This window comes from Protopterus annectens, chromosome 2.part2 (assembly GCF_019279795.1).
Source record: "Protopterus annectens isolate FY-2018-M chromosome 2.part2, PAN1.0, whole genome shotgun sequence".
NCBI lineage: Eukaryota > Metazoa > Chordata > Ceratodontiformes > Protopteridae > Protopterus > Protopterus annectens.
In genome coordinates, this window is record NC_056730.1 from 27,029,180 (window position 1) to 27,056,817 (window position 27,638).

General features: G+C 35.9%; 1 protein-coding gene across 1 annotated transcript in view; it reads right to left on the bottom strand.

The window, feature by feature from the left end:
* Positions 1-27,638, bottom strand: part of DMGDH (dimethylglycine dehydrogenase) — a 1,049,975-nt gene that overhangs the window by 913,592 nt on the left and 108,745 nt on the right. The gene's annotated exons all lie outside the window — the stretch shown is intronic.

Below are 27,638 nucleotides of genomic sequence, written 5' to 3' on the forward strand. Positions count from 1 at the left end.
TTTGTACACCACATGTTTAGCTTCTTCTCCATTCTTCTGTCCTACACTACTCCTGGCACTCTACATCAATTGGATGCAGCCCCTCTAATTCTACGTTTGACCTCCTCATTCAGAATTCCATTCTCCTCAACCTACCCTCCCAGATACTTGAGGCTGTTAATCTGTTCCAATATTTTCCGTTCTGCCTCAGTTTTCAGCTTCTTGTGCTTTTCCCCTATTTGGTGCCATCACATCTGTCTTATCGCTACTCAGTTTCAACCCGTGTGCCTTTAGCTTCACATTCCATTCCCCTATCATTTACTGAACTTCTTGTTCAGAGTCTGCCTGTAAGGCCACATAGTGTTCATTAGCTTTGTTGCTCTATCCCATCTGACCTGTTTGTTAATGTAGTCCATCACCACTATGAACAGCAGTGGGATCAGAGCTCAACCATGATGCACATCCACTCTCATTGGGAACCCCTGAGTGTCCAAACATTGTTCATATTTGTGTCGTCGAGTTCTTCTATGCCGCACCAATTCCACCACTGTTTCTGGGATTTTGAACCATCACAGGACTGAACAAATCAGCTTCTTGGGATCTTGTCATATGCTTTCACCAAATCTAAGAATATTCATTTGGATTCTTTTCTCACTTCATAACTTCCCAACTATCTGTCTCAGTGTAAATATCAGGTCTGCTGTGTTGCATCCTGATACGTATCTGAACTGCTCAACTCCCATCTTATATGTATATTCTTTTATCAGTCACCCTCTCAAGATTTTTCATGCATTCTTCATTGGTTCACAGGCTCATGTGTGTATCATAGACTAATGAACACTAGGGTCCTTATAAGCCTAGCCATGCCACCCAAATGTGACCCATAAATTTGATTTATATAGGGAATAATTTACTGACTGCCTAGGTCCATCAGAGACATAGGCACCAGACCAGGAGTGAATTTCTGATTACATCCATTGGTCCAAGTTGCACTTAACTAGGCATAGGGAGGAATTCTGCTTCAAATGTGATTTCTCTGAGAAACCTATCTGTCTCTCCAACATGTTCTACTTATGTTGCAAGCAAAATTTAGGTCTTTAAATCTAGTACTTCTGATGCTGTTTGTTTTGCAGCTGTGCAAAGGTTTCATCAAAAGAGCATCCATGGATGCCTTGTATTCCAGGCAAAGATCATCTCTCAGAAGTCTCTATGACAGCGAGTACACAGACAGGGCTTTGAGGCAATCAGAGTAGGACATTCTTTTTACTCCCTGTATTCTTTTTTAATAGGAACCTTTGTGGACATTCTAGTTGCTGCAGGTACATACCAAAGGCAGCATTATACTCTATGATGTGTCTGATAAGAGCCAAGTACAGTAGTATGATGATCTCTATGGACCTAAATTCCATGCCCTTGCTTATAAAATGAGCAACATAGAAGGATTTGATAACTACCTTGGGCACATGTTGGTGAAATGCTAGGTTACTAACTAAATGAGTTCCCAGATCCCGGACTAATGAATCAAATTTTAGCAGTGTTTTATCAATGGCATAATTACCCGGAGAGGCTGACTTCCCAAAATGTACTAGAATGCATTTCCTGGTACTGAGTTTTAAGCCATGGCTTTGATGCTAAGCATTTGTCTGTAATAGGTTCATAGGTTAATAGGTGTTTACTAGGCTAATTACCACAAGGGCCTTTTTAAGCCTAGTCATGCATCCCAAATCTCTGTCAAGTTCTAATACCTTGATAAGTGTAAGCAGGGGCTTGGGAGATGAAACATTTACAAGCTAGGGCCTGGGGGATGAAGCATTTTCAGGCTGCTTGTGCCCATTAGAGACATAGATGCCAAACCAGGGATGAATTTCCTGTTCCCCATTCAATTGTCCAAGTTGCACTTGAATTGGGTTAGGCAGGAACTCTGCTTCACATGGATGGGGAGCCTGCTACAGAGACGGGGTAATCACTGGGGTACATACCTGTTTCTTCAGCAGGTCCTATTTATATCAAAGGCAAGATTTAAAACTTTAGACTGGGTAATTCTGGTGCTGTTTGATTTATGGATAAGCAAGAGGTCCATCAGAGTGTGGTCTGACAATGCCCTGTATGTCAGGCATAGATTTTCCCTCAAAAGCCTGTAGGAGACAGAATACAGGGATAGAGCCTTGAGGCGGTCTGCATAGGACATTTTACTTAAGCTCTGTATTGTTTTAGTGAGGAGCCTCTGTGGCCGTTCCAATTTTTGGATATGCCTGTTTAGGTACATACCAAAGGGAGTATTGTACTCAGTGATGGGTCTGATGAATGCCAAATACAGTGGAACAATGACTTCCTTGGACTAAGATGCCATACCTTTGTTTATAAGTTGCGCAATATAGAATGATTTCCTCACAATTGTAGATACATGATGGTCAAAGGCTAGATTACTATCTGTGTGTGTCCCTAAGTCCCTAACTACTGGGTCAACTCTAAAGGGTGTGTTGTCAATATGATAGTTACCAGTGGTGGATGACGTCCAGAAGGATACTATTTTGCATTTCTTGTCATTCAGTTTTAGTCCATGGCTCTGACACCAGTTGTTTATCTGTGTCAGCCCCTGCTGGAGAACATTTGTGTCAGTGTGGGATTCAATGACAGCTCCTAATTTGCAATCATCTGCAAATTTAGTCAGCCAGAGACCACTGACATTGGTCTTGACTTCAGAGAAATAAATGCCAAAAAGGAGCAGTCAAAGGACTGATCCCTGAGGGACTCAACTTGTGACTGGCCTCTTTGTAGAGGTGGACTCTCCAGTTCTAACTTCCCGGGTCCTGTCTGTGAGCTAGTTGGCTATCCACTGGGTGACATATGAGGTTGACCTTCCTGAAGGGTGTTCTCATCTTTGGGGGGGGGGGTCAATAACTATTCCCTGTTTGCAATCACCTACGAACTTGGTTAGTCAGAGGCTTTTGGCTTTGGCTTTGACATCCAAGAAGCAGACGCCAAAGAGGAGTGGGCCTAGCCCAGAGCCCTAAGGGACTCCACTGGTGAAAGGCCTCTTTGTGGAGGTGACTTCATCGATTCTAACCACCCGGGTCCTTTACTGAGTCAGCTAGCAATCCAGGGTGTTACAAAATGGATTATACCTAGTTCTGTAAGTTTGTTGACAATATCAAAGTGGGGTACTGCATCAAATGCTTTAGCCAGGTCTAGGTAGGCAGTATGCACAGTTTTCCCCTTATCCATTGCTTTAGAGACCTTTTAAAAAAAAGTCCACCGTATTCAGTAAGAATGACTTTCCTCTGACAAATCCAAATGGGGATGCATCCAGTGTCTGTAGGTCTCCTATGTCTTTGCTGATTTTTAAATGGTAATTCTTTCCATGGCCTTGCAAATAAGATTAGCCAGTCTAACAGGTGTGTAATCTCCAGGATTTGTTGAAGGTCCTCTCTTAGGAAGGGGGGTGATCATCACAGCCCTCCATTCACGTGGCACAAAGCCAGTTTTAAGACAATAGTTAAATAATGACTCCAGGGGTCCTGACAGGCTGGGATATTATCAGGGCTAATTGAGGCCATGTTCTTGGTTTTAATGCGCACAGTCAGTACACACTTCCTAGTTATAACTGACGGGATTATGTTTAAGGATATTGTTGGGGGTGAGAGGAGGCAAGGTTTGCTATATTGCCAGGCTTAATGAATGTGGCACCATTAACCACCAGCTGCTAGTTTCATAACAGAGTTTTTATCTTTATATGAATTACTCTTCATGATTTTTGCAGCTCACTTCCTCAAAGCTGCTCTTGGTTTGGCTACTTTGCCTGAGAGTTAGAGTATCTGCAGCATCTAAAGCCATCCATTGTTAAAAGAACAAGAAGTATCATTTTGCACTTCTGATGATTATTTTTACTTATTTCATACGGATCTTGCAATTTTGTTGCATTTTTTCCACTTTAGTAGAGTTTTGAAGCTGAAATGCTTCCACACTACTGCTGTAGTACTTAATTACATTGTGTCTGCTAGTTTTACAGGACTGCAGTATCTACAGTGGATATAAAAAAGTGTACACGCCCCTGTTAAAATGCCAGGTTTTTGCGATATAAAAAAAAAGAGACCACAATAAATTTCAAAACTTTTCCCACCTTTAATGTGACCTATAACCTGCACAATTCAATTGAAAAACAAACAAATCTGTTACGGGAAAAATATAAAAAATAAAAAACATACAAAAGCTGGCTGCATTAAGTGTGTACACCCTTAAACTAATACTTTGTTGAAGCACCTTTTTATTTAATTACAGCATTCAGTCGTCTTAGGTACACACCTGCCCATTAATTAAAGAGACTCTGATTAACCCCAAATAAAGTTCAGCTGCCCTAGTAGGATTTTCCTGACATTTACTCAGTTGCCTGCTACAGGAAAAGCCACGGTTCATAGACAGCTTATAAAGCATCAAAGGGATCTCATTGTTGAAAGGTATCAGTCAGGAGAAGGGTACAAAAAAATGTCCACAGCACTGGATATACCATGGAACACAGTGAAGACAAGTCATCAAAAAGTGGAGAAGATATGGGACAACAGTGACATTGCAAAGTACTGAACATCCCTCCAAAACTGATGAAAAGCCAAGACGAAAACTGGTCAGGGAGGCTGCCAAGAGGGAGACCTACAGCAACACTGAAGGGGCTGCAGAAATTTCTGGCAAGTACTGGTTGTGTACTACATGTAACAACAATCTCCTATATTCTCCATATGTCTGGACTATGGGGTAGGGTTACAAGTCGGAAGCCTTTTCTAACACAGAAAAACATTCAGGCCCGGCTAAAATTTGCAAAACTATACATCAAGTCTCCCAAAAGCATGTAAAATGTGTTATGATCTGATGAGACCAAGGCTGAACTTTTTGGCCACAATTCCAAAAGGTACGTTTAGCGCAAAAACAACACTTCGCATCACCAAAAGAACACCATCCTCACGGTGAAGCATGATGGTGGCAGTATCATGCTTTGGGGCTGCTTTTCTTCAGCTGGAACTTGGGCATTAGTCAAGGTGGAGGGAATTATGAACAGTTCGAAATACCAGTCACTTTTGGCCCAAAACCTTCTGGCGTCTGCTAGAAAGCTGAAGATGAAGAGGAATTTCACCCTTCAACACGAAAAATGACCCCAGCATACATCCATATCAACAAATGAATAGCATCACCAGAAGAAAATTAAAGTTTTGGAATGGGCCAGCCAGAGACCAGACCTAAATCCAATAGAAAATCTGTGGGATGACATGAAGAGGGCTGTCCACAAGAGATGCCCTCACAATCTGACAGATTTTGAGCACTTTTGCAAGGAAGAGTGGGCAAATATTGCCAAGTCAAGATGTGCCATGCTAATAGACTCCTACCCAAGAATACTGAATGCTGTAATTAAATCAAAAGGTGCTTCAACAAAGTATTAGTTTAAGGGTGTGCACACTTATGCAACCAGCTTATTGTACATTTTTTATTTTTTATATTTTTTCCCTAACAGATTGATTTATTTTTCAGTTAATTCTACAGGTTATAGGTCACATCAAAGGTGGGAAAAGTTCTGAAATTATTTATTGTGGTCTCATTTTTTTATATCACAAAAACCTGGCATTTGAACATGGGCATGTGTACACTTTTTATATCTACTGTAGATTGTGTGGTTTTCCTGCAATTGAGCTCTAAAACCAGCATTTTTACATTAAGAGGGGTTTCTGACTGCGCTCTTGCGGCAGATGTGTGCTGTAGCAAACCTATCTGAGATGGGGGCCGGTGGCTGAAAGCTTACTGTGTGTTTTCCTATTTGGTCTGTAAACCTTGCTGTTGTAAAACTTGTTTTTCTGATTCTATACAAGCCCAGTGTTTGAGCTAGGCTGCTCTCCATTAAGCAGTGGTTAGCAGTGCCCTGTACAAATGCAAACACAATCAAGTTAAAATTCCCTTTGGAATAACTGTCTCTGCAACCTACCCAGTCCCCTTGCTACTCTAGGAGCATTGCTTTGTTGGACAGCTGCAGTTCACACTGTATATTCCACCCATTCTTCATCCGCTTGCTATTTTCCTGGTCCAGTCAAATCTGCCCATTCTTCTCCTTGGTTAAACCCATAGTAAAATACCTCATACCATGGCTAAGCACTTTCCTGCTACCTCTGTGGCCAGCCTGGTGGACATGGGCATCTTGAGGCAATGTAGCAATTGTCTCATGTATACTGACATCCACTTAATCCTGAAGCAAACAACACAGTATGTGACAGATGTTGTTACACTATGAAAATTGAGACATGACTCTCACATACTGACATAAAATGACTAAACAGTTTGTCAGTACATACACATTATTTCCCTCATCAGATAAGATCTTGACACGTAAACCCATATATGCGGAGGTACTCACAAGTAATTTACCACAACCTCAGAGACCTCTTGTATGCTATCATCTGAAACCACATGCAAACAAAACCAAGTCAACACAAACCACTCCAGAAAAATACACATCACAGTGTCTCTACAAGCAAGCCCTAAGGTGAAACACTACACATTCAAACATCTTGGTCAAAGGAGACGCCATTCTGAGACACACAGATGCCCCCTCACCAGGCTGTATAAAGAGAGGGTTACAGTCAGTTGCCTGTCAGGGTACAAGATTCACAAGATCATGCAGGCACTCAGGTCACTCAACCACAAGTACCAGTATTACTCAGTCATAGTCCATGTGGGTGTGAATGACCCGAGATGTACCTCCCTGGATTATATCAAGACAGACATGATGGACCTCTTTAAATACATGTCACAAGTGGGTATGAGCCTCACAGTGAGCAGCATTCTACCCTTACCAACAATGATATTACAATACAAACAGGATTGACTTCAAAAATTGGCTTAGCTACTGGTGTCATTCCAAGGGGATCCAGTATTTGTTTGCCTAGGATGACATGATTGACAGACCATGCTGCTTTGCCAGAGATGATCTGCACCTGTCATCACTAGGTTTTTGAATAATGACCAAGGCATTAGCCACCCCCATAGTGCCTTTTTTAGGCTGTGCCAAACAAACAGACCTACAACATAATATAAAATATAATCTCTGCCATTGGAGTCATTGCAGTTTAAACAAATCCTTCTCCAAGGCAGTCACACAGTCCATAAACAGCATGTCATCCTCATCTTCCTCATAGTCTACCTCAGAGGAGAATGATTTGTTTAAACTGAAATGACTCCAATGGCAGAAATTACATTTTGAGGCATGTCTGCATCACAAGATTATTCCCAGGGACATGCGTGTGTTTTGCATGCCTACCTATGGGGAGCTTTATCCTGCTTTGCTAGCCAAATGGCAGCAATTGAACATTGAAACTAGTTTTTCTTATAAGCGTTTGCTGAATGAATTCTTTCTCTCTACTGAGAAAGAATTAGTGAAAACTGTTGAATTAGTGAAAACTGTTGAAGCAAAGGGAGCTTGAGCTGAAGTTTAAGGAGGAGCATCATCTACGGAAGCTTAATGACCTATATTGTGCCATTACTACCTATGATTCCAGGCTCCATAAGTTAAAATTGAAGAGAATGCAAAGGGATTACAATGATTTTGTGAAGGGGCCCATTTTCACTGGGCCAAAGTAAAATCCAAACTCTGCAAGTCCAGTGGTGAATACCAGCAGGGCAGAAAACCGGCATTACACCTTAAATGAAGAAGAAGGAGGTACCAAGGCCGGTAGCCAATCTGCAATGTCATCCATGGCACTTTCCCAGGGTTTAGGCTCCATAAACACTGTTTCTACAGTAAATGCAAATGTGAAAGTGGACAATCAATGCTTTTCGATAGTGTTGGGAGCCGGGAGAACTGATTCAATGTTTGTTAATGAAACTAATGCACTGGGAGCGAGACCGAAGGTTTCAAATGCTTCTTTTCATGTTTTACCAGTTCCAGTGAAGAAAAAGTGCACAGAAAAGCCAGCCACAATTTCGCAATGTGAAGCATCACAAGACTTGAGTATGACTGCAAATGGTGACTATATTGTTTTTAATATTTCTGATTATTGTTTATCTGATGGTGAGGTGTACATTTTGAATAGGGGACTAACGTTTGTACCCAGTATGGGCTGTGACTACAGTGAACTTATCATTCAATTGAGACTGTTTGGTAGAAGTTTGGAGTTGAGGAGGTTATTTGGAAGCAATGGCCCATCTAATAGTAATATTCTTAGGCAACCTAGGACTTTCAACTCACCCCTGAGTCCAGCTACAGAGATTTTTTTGAAAACATGTGAGACTGATATAATGAGGTTTTTTGAATCAGAACCAAAAAAAATGCCTTTTGTAATTTAACAGCAAGTTAAAGGCAGGCATTGAGATCTCTCATGGACAATGACAGTATAGTCATAAAACCTGCTGATAAGGGGGGAGCAGTTGTAGTAAGGAATGCTAGTTATTACAATGATAAGGTATGTGATATGTTAAGTGAGAGTAGTACACACCAACAGATGTCTCCTATTCAGGTAAGGACAATAGAGAACAAAGTAAAGCACGATTTCTTGAATCTTAAAAAGAGCAATTATATTACAGATGAGATTTTTTTTAATTTTTATGGGTTGAATACTCAATCATTCCTGGTGTAAAGCCCTCCCCAAAATACACAAAGACACTGCCACCACACTGCTATGCCTGATTGTGTCTGGCAGGGGATGGGTGACTGAGAACATTTCTATATGGGTAGAGTCAAAGTTAAGGTTGTGTTTAAATAATGTACCTAGGGTATTAAGGGATACAGCACATTTTTTACAATCTCTGTATGAATATTTGGATGTTAATCCAGACTGTTTAGATTGTTTATTTGTGACCTTGGATATAAACTGTCTATTTACAGTTATTCCTAAGGATTATGGTTTGGTATCTGTTGAGAGGTTTTTGAACCAGACTAAAATCCTGGTACCTATTGATGTGGATAAAGGTTGCTTGTTCCAAGACTATGTATTGAGTAACAACATCTTTATGTTTGGTAATGATTTTTATCGCCAAAATACTGGTGTAGCCATGGGTACCCCTTGCGGGAATTCCTATGCAAATCTGGTATTAGCATTTTGGGAGGACCAGGTTATGTTTAACACGACACTGAAATGGAAGGCAAGCTTGAAATACTATGTTCATTTTGTAGATGACTTGTTTTTATGGCAGTGGGGGGTACCTGTGAAGAGCTATCTGAATTCATTACTTACTTGGAAACCACTACTGATTTTTTTAAGATTCAGTGTAGTAAGTTCCGTTACATCCATAGATTTGTTGGATGTATGCCTGATCAAGAATAGTAACAAGAAGACAGAGACCACTATATACAGGAAAGACTGTTGGAAAAACAGTCTTCTGGTTCAGGACAGCATGCACCCCAGGCATTCATTTGGCAACATTGCCACAGTCAGTTTCACAGAATGTCAAGGCTGTGTACTGACGATGAGAGCTTTAAACAGAAATCATTTGAATTGGCAGATGACCTCAAAAAGAGGTGTTACAAAGGGGATGTAATACAGCGAGCGCTCCACAAATGTCAGGATGAAAGGGCTGAGAGGGCACGGCCCTGGTTTTCCAAGGGCTGTAATGATACACAGCGACCTGGAACAGCTAATAAGCAACCATTACAGGTTAACATTAAGTATAGTAACAATATTGGGGGTATATGTAACATTATTAGATGGAACTGGGGCATTTTGTTAACAGATGACAAGTTGAAGAGTATTGTAACAGAACAACCACAGTTTTGCTTTAAGAGGCATAAGAATTTAAATGTTTTGTTGTGTAATGACAAATGACAAATGAATAGGCTCAGGAACAAGCATCAGGGTACTTTTCCTTACAGGCATTGCAAGGCATGCCAACACAGACAGAATAATTTATTTGTACATCCAGAGACTAAGAGGGAGTATTCCCCGATACTCTATGCAGATTGTCATACGACAGATGTTATATACCTGGCATTCATTCTATGTTGGCAAGACCAACTGCAAATTGAAGAACTGGGTATTACAGCATTTGTCAGTTATACGTATAGGCAGTGAACCTAATGCCTTGTATCAACATGTTAACAAAAAATAGTGGACATAGTTTTGATTTTATGGTGCTCCAGGTTGTAAACATTTCTAAAAGAGGGGGAGATTTATGTAATTTAACTGAATATTATGAGACAAGATGGATCACTGAGCTGGCTGCACACAGACCCCCAGGTATGAATGGTGTAATACCCATAAAACCTGCCTTGAAGATGAGGAGGGCTCAGCACTGAATTTGATTGGTTATCGAATATTTTAAATGTGATGTTTTATTCTGTTGTAAGTTGTCTGAAGAAGGGTTTGTAACCTGAAAGCGCTTACATTATGTTTTATTAAACTACGTATTTCTACAGAGTGGTAGTTAAGATATTTTCTTTATTTTGCTGTTTGGATTTCTGAACCTTTAGTGTGAAGGCCCCATTTGTTTTCTTTTGGATTTGCTAATCAGAACATTGATAGCACCCCCAAGAGTGGACCAAGTGGTGAGAGATATGGGTACTAAGATAGATAGTAATTTATTTATTTTACATTTGTTGACTGGGATTATCCGACTGAGCTGAAAAGCCCTTTTTCAGCGGAGGTCCAAGGGGAAAAGCTCTAACATATTATACAATTTTCATTATAAATTAGGATTAAACAGCAATGTTACAGGATTATTACAAGGCATTAAGTAGCAATACAATGTTATACAGTGTCAGTAATCAGGAGTATAGCAAAACTATTTCAAAATATATAAAAAGAAAATATGTCATTAAGATAAATATAGTTTTTGGGGTAAGTGGTTACAAAAACCCAGTTTTATCATAATGTAGTTGCATGAAGGCAAGACAATTAGAATAGAATGTCTGAGGTGATTTGCTTAATAGATTTTAAACGATGGTAGAAAGAGTAGTCAAGGAAGATTAGAGAGAGCTAGTGAGAAGAGTGAGTTAAGGGCAGAAAGTAGATTAAGGTATGGGAAGTAGGGGATATTAAGGAGGGAGAGTGCAGTGGCAGGACCATTGACTTTTAAAGTGTTCTTTGGTGGCTGTCTTAAATTGTTTAGGATGTGTAAGGGTCCTGACTTCTCATGGAGCCTATTCCAGGCAATAGTGGGGTGATAGCTGTACATGTTACATCCAAATTTAGACTTGGATTTGTAGATACGTAGTAGGTCTTGGTTAGAGCTTCGGAGAGGTCTGGAGTGAGAATAATGGGAGATGAGAGGTAATAGTGCTGGGCAGTAGGAAGGCTGGCATAGGACAGAATGGATGATCTGGTGCTGAGAGAGAATAAGCTGATGGAGTAATTTAAGCCAGTTTAGGTGTTTTAGAGAGAGACAGTGATGGGATTTATAGATTTATTGAGCAGCAGATCCAGCCACCTTGTTTTAGGTAGATTTGAGTTTGGTCAGGAGTGCTGCGTTAAGATTTGTGAGAATTTGAGAATTGTACATTAGACTGGGTAGAAGGTTGGTAAGAGAGAATGAGTAATCTTGCCTTCAGAGGTACGGAATTTCTTGTTACAGTAAAGGAGCCCTAGTTTTGAATGAGTCTTTTTGGTACACTTATTAACATGCAAGTCAAATTTAAGCTGATTATCGATGGTTACGTCTAAGAGCTTAGTGCTGGATTTTACCTGAACGGTAGTGTTATTAAGGGACTATATGGAGAAGGAGGGTTTAATATTCTTGAACTTTTTAGGTAGGAAGAGTACCAGCTTTGTTTTTATAGGGTTAAGGATGAGCTGGTTGCTGGAGAGCCATGTTTCAACTAAGTTAAAAGATGCCCGAGTAGTTGAGAAAAGCTTAGAGGGAGAGTTGGCTTTGGTGATGGCTGTAGAGTCATCTGCGTATTGCACTAAAGATAACTGAGGACAGGATGTATAGAGCTGATTAGTAAAGATATTAAAAAGTAAAGGCCCTAGGATAGACTCTTGAGGTACAGCCATCTAAACTTTGAACACCGTGTGTCAACGGTGGTGAAGAAATCCTTCTATATGGCTCAGCTTTTAAGTAAGGGCATGGCATCCGGATCTAAGGATGTTACTGTGCCACTGTACTCGGCCATCATCAGACCAATAACGGAGTACAATGGACCCTTTGGCATGTACCTTGCCAGGCACCTGCAACAGTTGGAGCATCCTCAACGATTTCTCACCAAACATTACAGACTGTAATCAACAAGTCATACTTGGACAAATTAAAACTCTGCTCCACTCACACCCAACATCTCTCTGGGAATGCTCATGTTCCCATTCTGCATAACATCCCCAGTAGCTATCTTACTATCTACCTCCCCTTTTCCTTCTGTTTCCCTACTTCCCCTAACTCATCTCTCCCTTACATTATTTAACCTACATACCCCCCCCCCCCACCCACTGATCCTATTTCCCCTGTGGCAACATACATATTGTAAATAGCTCCTTAGTTTAATTGATTTGTAAATACCTACTTATTATTGTTTAGACGTCTATGTTAGCAATGATAGGGACTATATAGTTGTAAACTTTTACTAATTGTGATATAATTTCTGTTTTTATCTTCTAAATTGTATTAACATATACTTTTGTTTCCATGTAGTCTTCTTGTACTTTAATAACCTGTTGTTTTATATATTGTATCTATGGAGCTTTTCTCCCCAGGACACCATTGAAAACGCGCTCCTTCGGCCCAATGGACCATCCTGGCAAACAAACTTCAAATAAATAAATAATAATAAATAAATTAAAAGCCCTATCACTGTATTCTGTTTCCTACCGATTACTGAGAGGTGATATATGCCTGACCTACAAGGCAATCTCTGACCCAGCCCCGGTGAAAGTGTTGCATATTCATAAAACTAACTGCACTAGGGTTACCAGCTCCAAGGATCTAAACCTGATCTCTGATGTGAAAAGATCATGCTAGAGAGATAGATATGTGTGCCAGAGATTACTCCTTCTCAGGAATAGGCTTTCTATTCATGTGAAGCAGAGCTCTTCCCTGACTATATTCAAGCACAGTCTGGACCAATGGACAAGAAATCACAAATTCACTCCTGGGGTGGTGCTCATGTCTCTTACAGACAGAGGCAGTCTAAAATTGTCAAAACCCCACCTGCTGATCATTGTTATCTTTCCTCTGTGGATTGAAAATTGGGTAAAATATGGGTAAAACTGGCTAGGCTTGTAAGGGCTCTTGAGCCGCTAGCCTAGTGTTCTCCTATGAAACTATAAATCTATGTGTGACAGTTTACGTCTATAACATCCACAGTTGTGAGTGTCCCCTTTGTTTTTGTACATTGGCTCTAGAATTCTTATGCACCAGTCATCTGTATTACGCTCATCTCTCCATACTGCTATGAGTACCCTATGGAACCATTTCTTCCCTAACTCACCCAACATCTTTTTAACACCTTTATTAAATTATCACTTAAGACATATGCAAACATACGTTAATAAAAAAGAAAACACACCATATTAACATGTTTCTAGGTACACACATTATACATCACATTTGTTCTTTTTTTATAACTATCATCAGACCAACATTACATAAACTGCTCAGTTCCTACCTTTCCTTAAACCTCACTCCTCCTTCTAAACATTATTCTGCATCTATCATTCCCACATTTTTCATTTATTTCAATGTAATTTGCTCCTTTCCATTTCTAAATATCCCACTTCCAGTTCTTTGATATATGTTACAAAATTCAGTACTTCAAATACAATTAGTTTTGACATTGTTTTCTATCGTCTAGAAACTGTTTTTCTGGCAGCCAACAGAATTAAACTTAAGACCTTATACTATATCTAAGTAATTCAGATCCTTATGTCACAACTCAAAATAATCATTTCCTTAGTTATACCCATTTACTTGCCCAATATTTCTGACAGGGTACTCTGTAGGACATTTTTAAAATCTGCCAACTCACTACACTCCCAAAATATATGCCCCAGTTATCTCTTTTTGCCCATCACACCTCCAACATTTGCCATCTACTTGATGTCTGCTTGGGGTATAAAAATATCTATGCAAACCCTTTCAGGCAAAAGTCCTAAACCACCTAACTTTGTTCCATACTTGTACTTAGTTCCATACTTGGGAGCCATACATATGTCCTCCTGTTGTTCACATTGTAAAGTGCTTATCCATTCCTATTCGCAGTCTCTGCTTATCCAATTTCTATCACAGCCTCTGCTAAACTCCTCTGAATGGCTACTGTAAAATATTTTATATGCCCTACTAATTATTCCTTTTTAAAAGCAACTTCTGTTCTAGAGTCAACTAAAAACACTACCAGAGCAGGTATTTCACTTATAATTCCCCTACCCCCTCTATCTTTGCCTATACTTGGATATCAATCCCTTGCCTGCAGCCCAAATGTCTTCTCAGCCTCATCCTACACTATTAATTCTCCCAATCTAGTTATTTGCTCCCAATACTTTGGTTCCTTTGTCAGTTTTCTTCAGTAAATTACAACCTCCTCTTGCCTATTCTGTATACCCCTACATACACAGTCAGTCCTATTGGGAAAAAACCTCCTTTCTCCATTCTCGTGTTGGCTTAGTTCTTAGAATACTTTGTTACTTTCTGAATATAATATTCTGTATGGCCCTTATTCTCTCCTTATTTTTTGAATTTCACCCTACTTCATCATCATCCCTTTCCACTTTGAATTATAATATTCTGCTTCTGTTATGTACAGGAGTCTTACTTGTGTAGCTCCAAAATATTCCTTCAAACCAGGTAATCCTAAACCACCTTGTTCTATTATCCCACTGAACTCTTGCTCTCTTCCCCTACCAGATAAATTCCTTCAACTCTTTATTAATTATTGTCCACAACTTCTCCTCTGGTTGATGAAAGTATGTCTCACCTGTATATAAAAATAAGGAAGTAAAAACATTTTCAATGCTTGCATCTTAATATCCATATCCATAAACAAGAGTTTCCAGTTTCTCAGTTTTTGTACAAGTCTCTTCCCACATATCCTTAACTGCCATAACAGAAGCCTTTTTAATTCATACTTTTAAATACTCCATTTTATGTTCCCATACATATTAGCATTGCTGAACCAATTTCTCTGTGTGCACATAATTTACAGCCACAGCCTTTGCTTTACCATTACTTTTGTATACTAAAAACACCTGAAATGATCACAAAATGCCCCACAACACTAAGATGTCCTTTTCTGGACTCATCAGGTACTAATTAAAATAATCTGCAAATAAAGCCAACTTTTCTTAATTACCATACCAGTTATATCCCTGAATTTCCGAGTCTTTTATTTTCTTTGCCAATGGTTATTTTCTTTGCCAATGGCTCTAAATATAAATTAAATAACAAAGGGGAAAAAGGACACCCCTGTCTGGTTCCTCTGTTAAGACACAACTTAACAGAAAGGAACCCTTCCACCTTAAATTCTTGCTTCCAATCCATCAGATGTATCCTCCCAGTTAACCTTATTATTGTATCAGGAAATGTGAGTGCTTCTTTTGCCCTTCTAATCCCAGCTTACTCTGTCGAATGCTTTCTCTACCTCAAGACCCACCAACAACAGCAGTATTTTCTTACATTCTGCTTCCCTCTGGATCATTATAATTCTATTAATGTTGTCAAATGTTTGCCTCTCCTCCACAAAACCACACTGATCCATATCTATCAATTTTGGCAACACCTTTACCATTATTTTAGCAAGTATATATATATATATATATATATATATATATATATATATATATATATATATATATATATATATATATATATATATATATACACACACACACATATATATATATATATACACACACACACACACACATATATATATATATATATATTACACACATATATATATATATATATATATATATATATATATATATATACATATACACACACACACATATATATATATATTACACACACACACATATATATATATATATATATATATATATATATATATACACATATACACACACACACACATATATATATATGTATATATATATATATTTCACACACACACATATATATATATATATATATATATATATATATATATATATATATATGGGTCCCATTATAACATCTAATTTCATAATATTGAGACCAGAACATCTAAAACCCATAACATCGAATTTCATAACATCTAACACAAAAAATCACATGAAAATAACATCCCTTCCACATATAACGATACCGAACTACCAAACACACTTTTTACTATGGTTCTTCAGGGGGGCTTGATACAGTGAGGTTAGGAAATTAACTTTTTCCCACTGTAGTGCAATGTTGGAGTTGGTATATTTAATTTACAGAGGGTGTGGGGGTGCAGGGTTGCTTGCCCCCCTGCAGAAATGTAGTAAAAAGTGTGTTTGGTAGTTTGGAGTCGTTTATATGTGGAGGGGATGTTATTTTCTTGTGATCTGTGGTGTCAGATGTTATGAACTTTGATGTTATGGGTTTTAGATGTTCTGGTCTCAGTGTTATGAAATTAGATGTTATGGGTTTTAGATGTTTTGAGGTAGACCCATGCACACACACACACACACACACACACACACACACACACACACACACACACATATAAGCATTTAAAAAAATTAACACTGAAATGGGTGTATATGAAGCTGGGTCTGGTGGCTATTTCTGTCTTTAGTTATTACAGTCACCACAGCTTTCTTCCAAGGTGTTGGTGCTCTCACTTCTTCTAAAATATTGTTAAACAAAACATTCCAGATCTGTATCACTTTCTTACCTCCTAGCTTCCAAACTTCTACAGGAATACCATCTGCTCCTGAAGACATTCCTACAGGCTGATTTTACATCACCATTTTATTGCATCTCCTCCTATCTTAACTATTAATTGTCGAGCCTCATCCATCTCTAACCTTGGCATAATTAAGTCTTCCATAAATATTTCCATCTATGCTCTTTTTGGTGATTTAATGCAAATGTTCATATAATTTCCAACATATCTCTAACATCTCTACAGGATCTCTGCTTATTTTTCTTATTATAGGCTACTAAGTTTGATGATAACCCTTTCTACTTTCTGTTGCCCAAGTCATTGTGCTAAATCCTTGGGCTCTAAAGTCATTATCAAAAACACAGTTGCTTAACAGCAATTTTTCTAAAAACATGCATGTTATGCAGATACTCCTCTTCTCTTCAGCACTCTGAAGTTGCATCTCTTCTTGTTCCATGATATTCCCCTTATTTTGCATTGCTTTATACCACTTACTTTCTATAATGTGTGAAGAAAGTTCTATCTTTTCTAATAACTCTCTAATAATTTAAAATACACATTCTTTAAATTCCTCTCTTTTTAACAGCTCGGAGAGTGCAAGTATGTAATTTTTACTTCATTACCCCGCATTTTTATCTTGCTTTTGATGTATGTCAAAGCTTTCAATTAAATACACAGGTTCCAGGGAAATACAATTTCTATCTATTCTAGCCCAGTTATTGTACCTTGGGGAATAATATGTAAGTTACCACCAAGTTCATACTACTAAATTCATGTGATCCATACCAAATATTTTCATAAATTTCTTCAGACATCTACTCTCTTTTGTCATATTTTACCTACTAGGTTTCCCAGATATAGCCTCACTGTTGCAAAGCAAGTTGTAGTCCCAACTTATAAGTAATATTCCTTGCTGAAAGCTGATTATTTATCCCAAAATTTTCTTCACCAGTTTTAGCTAGAATATAAATATATGCCAGAGTAAACCTCAACCTTGTCAGTAGGGCCTTACTACCAGGAATCTACCATTACCTTTTTCCTAACGTCTATCTCTATTCATATAGCCTCTAGCAATTAGTATAATTACTCCCCTTTTACTTTGTCCCTGATATTTTGCTGAATATTCATCCCAAAATCCTTTATCATATTCACATGCCCATTTATTTATAAATGTGTCTCTTACAGCACTGCTATTTGCATTCTGCATTTAATATAATCCAATACTCTTTTTTTTGTCTATACCTGCAAACCATTTATGTTACAAGACAATGAAGACTATGTAGCCATTATGATAAGAAGTTATTGTTCCCACTAATTATACACAACAGTTTTTTAAATTTGTATTGCCAACTTTTGTGTTACATGCACACGCTAATGTTTGGCAAGCTGATCTTTTATACAGTCGCGTCTTCTCATCTCCATTTGAATCTATGTCACATTTGTTCAAGATTTTTTGTTTTAATGAAAACACTCAAATAAAAAAATAATAAATAAACACACAAAACAAAATAAAGTTTAACAATCCATTAAGGAACAATTGTCCCAAATTGACAGCTGCACCCACAGACATTTTGAAAACTAAAATTAAGGTTACCCATGCTAAAATCCCATGTTACAGCCTGTTCTTCCACTTATAATGATCAGTGCCAGTTCTCTTCTTATCTCTCTTCCCCTCCCAGATGTGAAAAACAGCTTGTAAGCTGAGAAAAGTCTTTAAATAAAACTAAATTTATAAAAAGTTCTATTAAATCCATTAAAGTATGAAGGCTGCTAGGGAAGCTGCTATCTTTATTCACTTCTAATAAATTCTAACTTTATTTTTTGCTGAACTGCTTCCTCTTGTACCTTTATATTTTGCATTTATCTCAGTAAAGAATGGTCAGAACTCTCAATATTGTTTCCACCTGCACATCAGTCTCCATAGAACTGCAGTCAGCAATGAAGGAAAAAGAAACAAGTTAACAATTGTGCAGATGCATGAATGAATCCCTTATAATTTCACCCAGAACAGAACAGAAAGCAGAACTGCCTTCAGATGCAGACTTGTTCTGCTAATGGAAAAAAAATACAAGTGCATATGCAAACACCTAGCAATTCTCATAGCTTTCATAATTATGTCTTATTTTCAAGTCTACTTGCTTATAAAGAACACTTGTGTACAGAGTAAGCATGTTTATTAATACTGGCCTTTGCTGCTTTCTCATATCCAGGTTTACAGCAAACACTCAATGTGTCATTTTGATCAAAAAATCCTGCTGTAGAATACTAATCCAGATTCTTATTTGTGCTTTTATAAAATTAATACAGTTTCTTCCTTACAGTTTTTTTAGTGCAACAGAAAATCTCAGGTTTTCTCTGCATGCTGTCTTCTAACACTACCATTTTTGAAACAGTTTCAGCCAGACATTTCTTCATTTCAGATTTCTGATTTTTGCACTTTTATCAGCTCATCTGAATACCTAAATATTCTTCTATTTTTCCAGCCATTTATTCTGTCAGCTGATATACTCCAATGCTTCATATATTTTAATCACCTCTGAGTACATTTGATTTATTTTTTCTCTAAATTACTGGAAACCATCTCTTGTGCCACATCTGAAGCTTGAACTGCTTTTTTGCTGAACAGCTGCAGGACTCTTCCAAATCAGTGTTTTCTCCTCACCTTTTATAGTTTATTTTCTTTTAAATTTTCTAAAATTTCTTCTTTGATGGCATCCATGCAGTGTATGTACTAGCCAGTAACTGAATTTTACTTCGCTGGCAGAATTACTAGCTCTTATTTCTCATTTTCTTTTTTCACACAGGGAGAGCTGAAATTAAGGTGTTGATCAGACTGCAGCCATCTTGGAAGTCCATCCAACTCACCTAACATATTCATCACATCTGCCATGACCTTATCTGACTCCATTATATTCCCTGACTTCATTTTCCTTAGTGCTCTTCTTATTTCTTCTAGTGTTGGCTCTTCTTCTTCTTTCATTATAGACTACAGCTGGGGCAGCACAGATTCTCTGGGGTCTTCTTCATTTAGAATCTGCTGAAAGTACTCCTTTCATCTGCCTTTGATGTCTTGTAGACTAGTGAACAACCTGTTGCTAGCATCAATGTCAGTGATGTAACAGGTGGCACACTTTGACGCAGAAGGCTACGGGCTCTATTCCCACACCAAGGAAACCAATTGTTGACATTCTGGAGTGTGCAGTCCTCCAGAAGAGACATTAAACTGAGGCCCCATTTGCTTGAGTTTGTGGTACTTCAGGTGGATGTAAAAGATCCCATGACACCTATCATAAAGAGTAGGGGAGGCCTTTATTTATATTATTTACAACACATTTGCATATTACAAATATACAGATCTACAAATATATTTACACATATCCATAATTTCCTTTACAATCATGCTAAATTTTCATTTCTATTAGACCCCCCCCCCCATTCATTTTTCCATAACCGCCATCTGGCTGCTAAAATCCATTTACCATTAAACAGAATTTATTTCTTTCATTCCCTATAACCCATATGACATAAAATAACTTTTACCTATTATTTTAACATATTTCATTTCTATTCTTATAATATCCATATTTAATCATATCCATGTTTATTTTATCCACTTCTTTTATATCTTCAAAACATTTTTTTACATAGTATTCCCCTTAACTTAACTCTTTTACATTGCAAAAACACTTGTTCCTTACTGTCTTCTTCTTGACAATGTAAACATATTATACCACTTTTCTTTATCTGACATATTTCCTTTTACTGGCAATTACCAGTCTCCACAAAAAAAAAAAATCTTCACAGTCTACTTACTGATTATAACATTTACTTCTTATTTTTATGGCTTTAATTTTTCATCTGTTAGATTTTTCCCAATGTTTTATATAATGTTTTATCATTACAGTCTAATACGATATTCTATCTTTTTCTATATCATCAGTTTTTATTTTTCATTTTCTTGGTAGCATTTTGTTTCATCATTTATACAATTTTTTTCTCTCTTATTCATTTTTACCATACCCCCAAATTTATCATACTTATATTTATACAACTTTACTACTAATCTCTCATATTATTAATTTACCCAGTTTAACACTTTGTACAAATGTAATGAAGCAGCATACACCACTGGGTTAATTAACCCCAAATATCCTTCCTCTTTATTTACATACAAATCTCCTTTTTTACTGGATTGAATCTAGAACCTCATATAAATTAAACAATTATCTGCAATACTTCCTTTACAAATACTATTGGCAACATAAATACACTTGCTAAGCATGATAGTTTTCCCAGCATACACCACTGGGTTAATTAACCCCAAATATCCTTCCGCTTTATTTACATACAAATCTCCTTTTTACTGGATTGAATCTAGAACCTCATATAAATGAAACAATTATCTGCAATACTTCCTTTACAAATACTATTGGCAACATAAATACACTTGCTAAGCATAATATTTTTCCCAGCATACACCACTGAGTTAATTAACCCCAAATATCCTTCCTCTTTATTTACATACAAATCTCCTTTTTTACTGGATTGAATCTAGAACCTTATATAAATGAAACAATTATCTGCAATACTTCCTTTACAAATATTATTGGCAACATAAATACACTTGCTAAGCATGATAGTTTTCCCATCAGTACTGAATTTATCAAATAAGCCTTTTTTCTGAATAATTTATATGTTTTCCAGAAAAGACAGGTTTATTTTATTTCTACTACTTTTTCCCCATTGAATTGTACTTACATCTTTATTCCCAAATTTTATACCTAACACAGAAATTTCATTCACTGTAAAATATATACCCCCATCTTTACCACATCACCCAAGCCTTTACTTGTCTCTTTATTTAAAGCTATTCCTAGCACATGTAGACACTCATTTGGGGAAATTATAATATCAGCTGGATCTGTTAACAGAACTGGAATTCATAACCCTTCAGGTGTTATATACCCCGCCTCCTTCATTTTTAATTTAGTTCACAGACTCCCACCTCCTTCATTTTTAATTTAGTTCACAGACTATCACACATTCATAACTAACACAGAGTATACAACTCATTGGACATCACTGTCTTACACTACTCTTCATATGTACCTCTTTGTGTAACTAGCCATTTACAAGTATTTTTACTGTATTATTACTATATGCTGATATACATAATTCCCTTTCACACTAATAGTATCTTCTTTCATTACTGCTTGTAAGAGTTCATGTCCAATTGTATCACATGCCTTACTAATGTCTCGTATCATGATTTTCACTTCTTTTTTCTATTCAGAAAAAACCCTTCTAAGCATAGCTAAACCCAACAAGACAGCAGGACAATACCTGTATTCCTACAACACAGCCAAACTATGGAATACCCACCCCTCTTCCATTACCCAACTAGACTCTGTGAAGTCCTTTAAAGCTAAACTAACAACCTACTTTTTACAAAATCCGAGCTGTACATGTGAAATACACTGTAAACCCCCTTAATCCCATAACTTATTTCAAAAAGAATCCTGCCTTTCTAATACCTCTGATTTTCAATCTACTCCACTGACTGGAAATACTTTACTATGTGTCCATTACTATCTGCCTATTTTATATTATAAAGTTTACCTGTGATGCTTACATATTAATTTGTATGACATATGTTTGCAATTATGTTGTTTTGTGATATATGTTTGTTTTAACCGTGGAAGCTTTTCTCCCCACATCTGTATTTTTAACTGTATAATATTTTGCTTTTGTTGTTTTACTATGGAGCTTTTCTCCCCTGGCCTCCACTGAATAGTTTTTTTTCCCCCAGTGGACTTTCCTGGTCAACAAATGTCAATAAATAAATAAATAATATTCATATCATCCACAGTTTCTCTATCATTAATAATTCTTGACAACCATTCTTTATTATACTATATATATGCTATCTTCCACAATATTTTCCATTTTAGTTTCAAATTATTTTGTATTATTTTCATAAAAATCCTATAATCATTATTACTCAATACTATTGGTCTCCAACTTTTTGTGTTTTATCTTCCTTCTTGTTTTATCTTCCTTCTTCCATATGAATTTAAGTATTTCATTACACAATTCTTTATATATAAAACCTTCAAAATCCTTAATTTTTTTATACATTCCATATACTTACACATTTCAAACACCTTAACCATTACACCCCCCAATGATTAGCTGTATATATTTTTCTTCATCAGTTTCCTTTCTTTTTTATTTTGTACTTATCCCTTTAATTTTCTTTTTCTGTCTTTTACCAATGTAATTCTTTTTTTTTCCTATTACCAACTCCCAATTTATGCCTTATCACTTATTTCAGAATCTTCTTCTATATCCCCTTTATTTTTTCCATCTAATTTTCATCTAATTTTTCTTCTATTTCTACAACTTCTAAAATGTATTCTCTTTGTTCATTTTTGTCTTTCTTTTTTGTTACACTTATTTTCATGTTTGCAATCCACCTGTAAATGTCCAATTCTGTTACATGTACATTTCAATTCACATTTTTTGCATCACGTCCCATTTCCCCATAAATAGAACATTTTATATCATCACAGTTACTTATCAAAAGTTGTTCTTTTCAACAAAAAAAAAACATGTTTAGGGTTGTCACCAGTATTTAAGACACCCATATTCCCCTCAACATGCTTGGTATTATGTATGTTTTTTCTCTTTCTATTTTAACACAATATTATAATCCCATCCACCAGGCCATAAACCTCTTTTATCATAAACCTTTGCAAAGTACAGTACTTCTTTACATAATGTTTTCAGATGCTCTTTCAAATTCTCTCTTTCCACCTCTGTTTGAAATTCTACAGTTTTTTGTTTCCATGTTAACTATTTTTTATCACATAAAGATTCCATTTGTTACAGTCTTTCTTTTTTTCATATTCCAAGAAAACTTTCCATTGAAAAACTTAGTCTCAAATATGTCACAAAATGTCTCTTTGTTAATAAGAATAAATGCTCTTAACTTATGTGCTTTTACAACCAAAGGGGCTATTAAATTGTCCCACACTTCCTACCTCTTTGTTTTCTTTACTTTGAGTCCTTATCAAGTTACTTCCATTTTTCATTTTCTGCCTTCTTTTCTCTTACTCCCATTTTGTCTTCTTTTACTTTCTCTGCATATGTTTTCCTTTCCTTTTCACCACTATTCTTCAGGATTGTCTCTGCATCCTTCTTCTGTATTTTCTTCAGTGTCCCCTCAGGAAATGTCTCCTTCATTTTCTGGCTCACCCTGCATCATTGTTTCTTTAAGTCAATCATACTGCAACCCTCCCAAACATCCATTATGTGCCAATTTGTCTCCATCAAAGATTTATTTGATGCATCTCAGAATCCCACACACATTCTCTGGTATCAATCTCTGCCTTCTCCTCCATTTCTCTCACAATTCCATTATCTCATTCTCTTTCCATCTGCCTCCCTGTGTCTTTGGGCCACCTCTGTGCCTGGAATGGAAACAGGAAGTGCTCCTGTGAAATGGGTCCCACTCACAACAATGATGAGTAGGGTTTTTTATTGATAAAGACATTAAATATTATTTACATATTTACATTATTTACATCTATTTACAAAGCTTCATACATCACACACTTAAGCATTCCTCCCACTCTTATCCACAACCAAAACATTTTTTCCAAAATTTTTTCAAAGTCCATTTTCCACTGTATTTAATTTCATTTAGTCTCTCATTCCATATAGTCTATGAAGCATAAAATATTACTCTGTCAATTTTCTTCACTTCTTCCTGTTTATGTGCACCATAATAATCAAATTCTATCATGTCCATATTTATTTGTTCAAATTTTAACAAACTTTTCACCTTATCTTTACATATTTCTTTCCACAAATTATTAACTCTTTCACATTTCAATAACACATGCTCAGTAACCTCAGACTCTCCACATTTATTACATATTCTATCGCGTTTGTTTTTGTATGGCATATTTGCCTTAACTGGCAATTTTCTAATAGACAATCTCCATAAAAAATCCTTACATTCTTTAATCTTTTTATCTCATCAGTATGGCTTTTTTCTTATCTATTTCTAAATCTTTCCCTCGATCAATACAATAAAATGCTTTCATAATACTTAAGTACCTATCCTTTCTTTTTTTCCTCACATATATTCTTTTTTATTTTCCATAACACAATTTTGTTTTGGTATTCTTTCATTTCTTCATTCACAAGGCTTTTACTTCATTTTTTTAACTTCCACTCCTTCCCACAATTCTTTGTATTTATAATATAGTATCATTGATATCAAGTTTTTATTTTCCTTCATAATTCCTTTTAATACCTTATATAAAATTAAATATACTGCATGTGCTATCGGGTTTATTAAACCCAAACCTCCTTGCTCTTCTTTCATATACAGAATCCCTTTTTTGACTGGATTCAGTCTAGAGACCCATATAAAAGAGAATATAATCATTAATTCCTTTTCATACTTAATATGAATCATATAGATATTAGCAACATAAGCCATTTTTTCCTATTACCGTGGTGTTCAACAAGTGTGCTTTTTTCTATATGAAAATCTATATGATTTCTAAAAATTAGTCATATCCTTTACTTCTTTGAGTACAATATCCCATTGTTGTCTGTATTCATTCCTTTCAAATGTTATTTCTAATATATTTATATATTTTTCAGCTCCTATCTTACCTTTAAAACCAAATCATTTACTTTTCTCCTTATTTATACTTAATTTTTCATTTACTTTTTCCATCCATATTTTATTTTGAACAATTAATACAATATCATCCGCATATTTATACATTATTGGCAAGTGTACTTCCTTCATCATTTTGTATCCACCACTACTTGACATTTTATTAATTTCCTTCAGTATTTCTGTCATAACTAATGAAAAAATTACACTACTAGCTGGGCAGCCCTGCATTATTCTACATTCTATTTTTATTTCTTCCCCAATTCAGCCATTTACATTTAGTTTCACATAGTTCCTTTCATAAATAGATTTTATTGCTTGTAATATTTTTGCATATATTATATGCCTGCAAAATTCCCCATAATGACTTATATTGAATATTATCATAAGCTTTACTTATATCCCCTATCATAACATTCACTTCTAAACTTTTATTTATGATATCATCAGTTATTTCTCTTCCATAACTCTTGACTTCCTTTTTTTTCCAAATAAATTTTGGTCATATATTCTATCCATTTTTTTCTGTAACCTTTTTATTATTCTCATAAACATATTATAATCTGTATTATTCAATGTTATAGGTTTACAATTTTTATCGCCTTTTATTTCCTTTTTTTAATGTAAATTTTATAACTCCTGTACCTATCTCTTTCTCTTTAATTTCAGTTTCTAACCATTCATTCATAATTTCTATAAAAATTATTTTTTGCCACTTTTTAATCTCTTTACACATACCATATTCAATTTCATCCAGTCCTGTTGCAGAATTCATGTTAATATATTTTAGAATTTCATTCAATTCTTTCATTGTTATTTTTTTGTTCTAAATACTCATCTTCCAAATACTTATCTTCCTTATTTAGTTTTTCACCTTTATAAATCTGTTCTACGTTTTCTTCTTTCTTAAATTCCAATACATATTCTCTTATTATTTTTCCTTCTTTTATTTTACTTAAATATGGTGCTACCTCTTTCTTTCTTTGAAACAATATTCTTGCTTATATAACAAGTTATTTTCAGTTTGATGCATTTTATATATTTCTCTTTGTTGTTGTTGTTGTATCTTTCAGCTTTTCCCTTAGGGATCGCCACAGAGGAACTCCGGTCCGCTAATGATTGGCAGTAGAATTTTACATACCAGGTTGCCAGCCCTGACGCACAACCTTCAACTAAGTCTCTAAATGTTTCTTGACTTAATATCTTATATCTCTCTTTTTCTTTTCTTCCTTATACACTTTAAAAATACTTTTTTATATTTTTCTTTAAAATTAAGCCAGCAAACAGTCCAATTCTCATAAAACTCCCTCATAGTCATATGATTTTTCCATAATTCCACAAGTTCTTTTTTCTCTTCTAAATCCATTTCATTTTCATTAATTCTCTTTATTCATTTTCCTATTTTTATATATTCTTCATTTTCCTGTACGTTAAACCATACTGCCACGTGATCTGAAAATCCATCATACTTAATTCCTTTTTCATAACTTTTAAACTACTGGATATTAAAAATAATCAGTTTCTGCCTGAATTTCATTCCTTTTATAGGTCCAGTGGTTATTCTCCCATACACTTAACTTTCCATTTCTCATAATTATTTTAGGCATTTTAACATCACAATTGTTCTTATTTTTCCTTAAATTACAATTAAAATCACCCACCACTACAATGTCCATATTTAAACAAACATAATATTTTTAAACATCATTTCTCTCTTTTTGTTACATATGCATATAAAGCTAAAATTCTATACACACATTTTTTCCATCTCACGTCTATTACTGTAGTTCGGCCTAGTTCCACTATGGTTATATCTAATATTGTAATGCTTTCTTGATATAATATACATATACCCGAGCATGTTTCTTTCCCCATGTTCCAAACTACCACACCATCCCAAAGTTTTTCAGTATGTGTTCTTTCTTCCTCTGTTAATAATCTGATATCTCCTAAAACGATGTGTGCATCTACTGCAGCACACCATTGTAATATACCTATTCTCCTTTTAAGATTTTTCATACTGTTCACATTTAAAGCTATTTTCAGCTTTTAAGAACAGTAAGTATAATAAAATGTTTATCCCTTTCCTTTCTTATTTTCTCTAAGCATTATGTTTTTGAATTTTCTTGTCCTTTCGTTAACTCTTTTCCCTATCAAATTCTTTTTATTTCTTACTGTGCACCAATCCACTTCTTCCTCACTTGTTTCCACTGT